This window comes from Marmota marmota, unplaced genomic scaffold (genome assembly GCF_001458135.2).
Source record: "Marmota marmota marmota unplaced genomic scaffold, marMar, whole genome shotgun sequence".
In the NCBI taxonomy this organism is placed as follows: domain Eukaryota; kingdom Metazoa; phylum Chordata; class Mammalia; order Rodentia; family Sciuridae; genus Marmota; species Marmota marmota.
This window is the reverse complement of record NW_026000037.1, coordinates 24485465-24492352: the sequence shown is the minus strand read 5'-3', so window position 1 is coordinate 24492352 and position 6888 is coordinate 24485465. Positions and strand designations below refer to the sequence as shown.

General features: G+C 41.2%; 1 protein-coding gene across 8 annotated transcripts in view; it reads left to right on the top strand.

Moving 5' to 3' along the window:
- Arhgef4 (Rho guanine nucleotide exchange factor 4) overlaps nucleotides 1-6888 on the top strand; it is a 186543-nt gene that overhangs the window by 109228 nt on the left and 70427 nt on the right. The window lies entirely within an intron of this gene.

Genomic DNA, 6888 nt, shown 5'->3' with positions numbered 1-6888 from the left:
CTCCGCTCCGGGCGTCGGTCCTCTTGAGCTCCTTCGTCCTTCCCTACCCCGCCCCCGTGACTGTCTCTTTTCCTCCCTTGCTTTCTCTATTTCTCCTTTCTGCCACCTGGTCCCTTCCTTTCCATAGCTTTGCCCTTCTGATTTCTCTTTTTCCTAGTTGTCTTAACCATCCCTCCCACCTGCCCCTTTGACTCACTTCCAGAGGTGGAGCACTTGTTACAGCGGGGACCCTGCTGGCTCTGGTAGCAGGCCTGTGGTTAACTGGGAAACTGAGTTTTTAAGGCGAGACTAGCATTTGGTCCCTGGATAGGCAGTTTCCCTTGCCTAAACCGTTCTTGACTAGGCACATATCTGGTTTTGTGAACTGCAGCAATTTGACCTCTCTAAGGGTGGGAAGATAAGAGAGAATCTAACAGCGAAGGGTTAGACTGCACCTTCTAGCTGGAGTGTGCCTGGTCCTGGCCCCAGGATGGAGTGACCCAGCCCAGAAGGGGTTCATCTTGTGCCCCTTGGAACAGGAGTGGTTTTCTGAGATGGAATTGCTTGGGTGTCTCCTGGAACCATATGCTTGCTCCTCTGTCTGCCAGGAGGACCAAATCTGGGTGCTGTTGGAGACAAGACTTCAGCCTTAAATAAAGAGTGAGATAGTCCAGAGTGGTCTTATGAGCAGTGATCAGCTACCCTTGATTAGTTGCTGCACTTTTTGCAAACAATCTACAAACATTTTGAGCCTTTGCAATGGGTGCTGAGAAGACAGTTGTTGCCCAGAAATCAGGGAGGTGGTGCACCTGTAGTGCTTCTGTATGGAGTTAGGGATCCAGCCTATAAAAGTTGCAGGGCCCCACACAGGTATGCGGGTGAGATAGTGTGTTAGATCAGAACTTAAAAGCCAGAGAGGAGTGGAGGGGCATGCAGGTGGGCTCAGGATGGAACACAGGCATGTTGAAAGAGAGCTGTGGCAGGGTTTTGAGAGTACCTTGAATACAGGGTTTGGAAAAAGAAAGAAAAAGACATGCTCACTTCTGCATTGAGTGTTACATGACTCCCATCTTCTTTCTTCCAAAGCAGACACATAAAATTCAGAAAAGTTGAGTAATCTGGCTCTTGTCTCCAACTTAAAAGTCTTTCATTGTTCCACAGCTGTGATTCCTTCTCATCTCTTGGGACTTCCCTAGAAACTCCTTTCTCTCCTCTCAGGTGCTTAAATAGAACTAACAAAGTTACCTATCCCTATCTTTTGCCCCAAAGGTTTTCCTTTGACTTCTAGAGTTAGAAGACCTGTGTGATACCATCTCAGCAACTGTAAACCCAGCCCAAAGGGTCTCAATGAGTGCCCTTGCATTTTTTCTTTAGGTCCCAGGAAATGTGTATCTGAGACAGTTGAAGATGGCAGAGATTCAGGTTTATTAAGCAACCCTGGAATCCAGGAACTCCTCATACCAGCCCAGGGGCACTGAGGCAGCCTGAATGATCTTCAAATATATCAGGGACATTCTCATGAATATTTAGGGTATGCGTTTGTTGAGGGTTGGTGGGGGTAGTAGGTGAGTAATGAAGTCTAGAAGTCTGTTCCTTAAGAGCCTAAGAGCTGACCCTTTAACCACAGGGCAAGGTTTAAAGCAACACGGTGTGAGACCTGGTAGTGAATGGCATGCTCCTCACAGGATTACTCCAGATGGGCTCAGTATTACTAGGTGTGTAGGCAGCACACTGTGCTCCAGGAGTGTTGGGCAGCAACCAGCTATGGAAGCACAAGGAGGAGGCCTTTTAAATCACCTCCTCATCTTCTCTGCCCTACTCCCATCTCACTAACCCCTCCTTGCCTGTTGGTTGGACTCTCAAGAACAGTGATCAGTACTAGATGTGTAAAAGGATACTGGCAAGTTTGCTGTAGAACCGTGTAAGTCCACGAAGCCATCACCTTTCTCAGTTGGATTCCTGAACAGAATTAACCCTGATACCCTAAGACAGCCATAGAAAACAACAAATTACTTTCTTCTCTTCTACAGTGCTACGAGCTTTTTGCCATCATTGGGAGGCATTGAGAAAAGCACTCCAATAATTCTCTCTGGATTTGTGGTTCAAATGAGGAGGTCTGGTTGGAAAAGGCTACTAGAGAGGAAAACTTAGTGGGAAGAGGAAAGGGAAATGAACATTTACTGAGCATTTTCTATATGCCAGGTACAGGACTGATAATCTACATATGAAAACAGATTGAGAAGGGCTGTAACTCGCTTACGATTGCCCATGAGACCATGTTTGAAGAAAGCTTCAAGCCAGGCTTGATGTGACTTGATGGGGACATGTTGCTAGGTGTGGAGTGGCTGTTCCAGGTCTAGTGAGGAAGGTCAGTGTGCTGGTTTGGTTGTCATACAGAAATAGTGTTGTGGCTAATCACATGCTCACTGTTGTTATTCAGCAGTCACAAATGGGGATGTGCCAGTTTCTCCATTTGCAAAGCAAGGAAATTAAAATCAATGGTCTGACGTCTTTTCCAATAACCTAAAATCCCATGACTCTAGTCCAAGGTATTGATTTGGGCTGGGCACTCCCCACTGAGTTGGCATTTGTGGCGTATTGTTTTCCTGTTTGAGTGGACTTCAGGCTCTATGACGAAGCACCTGTGTGTTTAATTGAACTGTGTTTATCTCTTAAGGAAGACTGAAAATTACCAGTAAGGGATCCTTAGAAAAACTTAATTATTGTTGTGTGATTTTTGTGGTGGAGCCTATTGCTAAACATTTTTGGAGCTCCCAGCAAGAACACAAAGGGTCTGAGGTCTGAGGTGGCAGTTTACAGGCAGGGCAGGGAATTAGGCAGGGAAACCAGGTAGGACCCATAGGCTCCTCATTTCCAACAGACTTCTTGAATTTTAAATGTCAACATTTTCCACTGAAATGTCATTCATTCTGCTGTGGAGACAACTTCCCTGAAAGGCAGAATTAGAAAATGAGATGTAGTTGACAGGGTGGAATTTCCATGGCCCTTCTTTCTGCCTCACTGTTCTCATTTTCCCCCAAGCATGGTAGCCTTCAGAATCCTCAGCTAGCACCCTGCTGTTACTGCTGTTACTTGGCTAAGGCTTTTAAAATTTCTGTTGTGGGTGTTTCATCTGACAATCTTAATTTCCAGTCTGGGCTTTCTGGGGTTGATGGTTTTCACTACCTGGCCAAAGTCTTAGGATTTCTTCTTGGGAGAGAACCCAAGCTACCTCCACATTCTTCCACAAGACCCTGAGGCAAGTATCTGGCTCAGGTGGGCATCAGGCTTATGAGCAAACTAGGTCTGTCTTTCATTCAGATGTTTATTTAATACCTGTTCTAGGCACAGTCCTAGGCACTAGTGATAAATGAATTATACAGGTTTCTTGTCGTTAAAGAAATCACAGCACGGTGAGAAACAGGCAGTGACAATCCATTATGACAAGTGTTCTGATGGAGGTAAACCCAGCAGGATGATGTGTCAGGGGTGCTCAAGCCACTTTCACCCTATGGTTTGCTAGAAGGACTCACAGAGCTTGACAATGCTGTCACCCTCTTGGTTCTGCTTTATTACAGTGAAAAGATACAGATTAAAAATCAGGAAAGGGAAAAGGCATGAAGGGCAGGATTTGGGAGATACCAGGCCCAAACTTGTAGGCGTGCCCCTCCCCTGCATTCACACAAACTATGCTTAATTCACATAGCAATACCTTGTGACAACATGTGAAGAATTGCCACCCAGCAAAGTTCCCCAAGCTTAGGTAACCAGGTTTTTTATTGGAGGATAGTTATTTAAGCATGTAGCACCCACCAGACTGACTCAGTCTCCATCCCTCAAGACATCACACTGAAACAGGGTAGCTCAAGGCCCCCACCATAAACCACATTGTTTGCATAAAGTATCTGGCAGGGCCCAAGGACCCAGCTGTACAAAAACAAGATATCCCAAGGACTCCAAAGTAATCTCCTATGATTTGGTCAAGGGTCAGTTCTTGGAATGTGTAGGGTTTGACTATTCCCAAAACTTCCCTGCATAGAATCTATTATGGGGCTAGTCCAGAGAAACACTTTGGCAGAAGGAGGTATGGCCTAGGGATGCATTTTGCTGTATTAAGGAGTAGAGAGCACTTTAAGAGAGAAGACCGATGTATACAGATGCATAAGGATTACAGAGGAAAGAAGCCTGTGGTGCTGAGCACCGGTGCTAGGGTATCACAGGTGATTTGGGGGTATAGCAGTTGCAGGTAGCATGGTAAAATGAGCACAGTGAAAGGGGAAACATCACAAAGGAAGATCAGGCTACACCTCCATACCCAGTAACTCAGACTAATCATGATCCTAGGAGCCACGGAAAGGTTTTCTAAGCAGAAAGTTGATGTGGCACATTGCTTGCTTGCTCTTTCTTTATAATGATTTATTTTTAATGTTATATAAGCAAAAGGCACACTTTGGGGTGTAAAATTCTAAAAGTTTTGACAGATGATATGTAGTCATGTTAACTACAACCATCTCAAACTACAAAATAGATTCATAACTCCAGAAAGTGAGTGCCGCTCTTTGTAATGAACTCCTTTCCTCCCCCTCCAGTTCCTTGCTAATCTATTCTCCATCCCTGTGGACTTGACTATTCCAAAAGGTCATAGTAATGGAATTTCATCATGTGTTGCCTTTTGAATCTGGCTTCTTTTACCTAGTGTAATGCATTGAACTTTCATCCATGTTTTTGCCTTTATCAGTAGTTTTCTTTTCCTTTTAATTACTAAATAGTATTCTGTTAAATAGATGTACCACAGTTTATCCATTCACTAGTTGAAGGATGGTTTCCAGTTTTTGGCTATCGCTATTGCAAATAATGCTGCTATGACCAATAGTGCACAAAACTTTATATGGACATAAGTTTTTATTTCTCTTGGGAGAAGTGCATTGCTGGTCATATGGTAAGTGTATGCTTAACTATATAAGAAACTAACAAACTCATTTTCAAAGTAGCTGTACGTTTTGCATTCCTACTAACAAAGTACAACAGTTCCCATTGGCCTATATTCTCATTAACTCAGTATTGCCAGATTTTGTAAGCCATTCTATTAAGTGTGTAATATCTCATTTGGTTTTAGTTTGTGTTTCCTTAGTGACTTCTGATATTGAGCATCTTTTTTTCTTATTTGTCATATGTACATCTTTATTGCTAAAATGTCTAAATCTTCGTTATTGGATTGCTTATTTTCTTATTGTTGCATTTTGAGAGTTCTTTATATATTCTGAGTATAAGTGCTTTTCCAGACATGTAATCAATTTTCAAACCTTTTTTCCAGTGTGTATCTTGTATTTTAATTCTCTAATGGTATATTTTGCAGCATAAAGGTTATCGTTTCAAAACTGAATCCAATTCATCATTTTCCTCTTTTGGACATACTTTTGGTGTGGCATCTGGGAACTCTTTACTTAATCTGAGGTTACAGAGATTTTCTGGTGTGTTTTCCCCTGAAAGTCTTAGTAGTTTTATATTTTATACTTAGATTTGTTTTATCTATTTGGAGTTAATTTTGTATGGTTTGAGGAAAGGGTCACAGTTCATTTTTGTATGTACATTTCCCGCTTTGCAGCACCATTTCTTGAAAAGACCATCCGTCCTTGACATTATTAAAAGACATCCTTGATCGTCTTTGTACCTTTGTTAAAAACCCTATATTATGGGTGTATTTCTGGACTCTATTTAAAGTCCGTATTGTAACTTTAAAGCAGGTATGCAAGCCCTCCAAATTTCTTTTTCAGTAATGTTTTATTTATTCTATTTTTTAACCTTTCCATGTATATTTTATAATTAGCTTGTCAGTATCTACAGAATGTCCTCTTGTAATTTTGGTATAGATTGTTTTGAATCTATATATCTCGTTTGGGAGAATTGAAATCTTAACAATGTGGGATCTTCCAGATCATAGACACTGTTCATCAGAAGCTAAGAAGCCAAACCAAAAAGTCCTCACCAGATATCACCTTCAGTGCCTACAGATTTTCATGAATTCCTTTAATCCTGAGATTTCCAAAATATCTTTTTAAAAATTTTTTTTAGTTATAGATGGACACACAAAATATCTTTATTTATTTTTATGTGGTGTTGAGAATCGAACCCAGTGCCTCATGTATGTGAGGTTTACCCCTGAGCTACAGCCCCAGCCCTCCTAAATATCTTAAAGTTGCTGGGCTTGCCAGAAAGTAATGTTCCTTTTATAAGCTGGGAACACCATAAGCCAGGTACTAGGCAGTTTTTCCAAGAGGGCTTTTTAAGTGTTGGCTCTATGGAGTCAACCTTAGGTCCTTAAAAGTGTCCATTCATATTCTGCTTAAATGAGCATCTTTTTCAAATATGAATATGAACAGGCAAGGCCTGTTTACATAACCAGTATTTCCAATAGATATCTTGTTAACAAGGAGGACAGATTCTTATTGAATCTATGAAAATAATTATATTGCTATGAAACTGAGAATACATAGTAAAAGTTTCCATATTCTGGAGTGGTCAAGCAGGGGAAAAGATTTTATTTTCAAATGTTTTGTTTTAGTTTATAAAAGCATGGTATACTAAATATATATAACCCCCCCCCAAAAAAAAGAAAAAGGTGTTCCTTAAGTATCTAGAAAATGGTACATTAAAATATCAACATATTCCAAATAAAAGCCACAATTATCCTACCAAAGTTCATTGGGCTTTAATTAATTAATTTTTGCTCAGCTTCATCTTGGATTAGCAGTCTCTTGAGCCCATCTCATTCTGAAACTCTGGATTTAGCTTGTCATTGTGGTCTCAAAGATTTTTATGCATTGTCATCAAAGCCTGCACTCAAAAGTACCTGGCATTGACTTTTTGTGTGGCTCTTGAGACTGTCTTTTTTTTTTTTTTTTTTTTAAA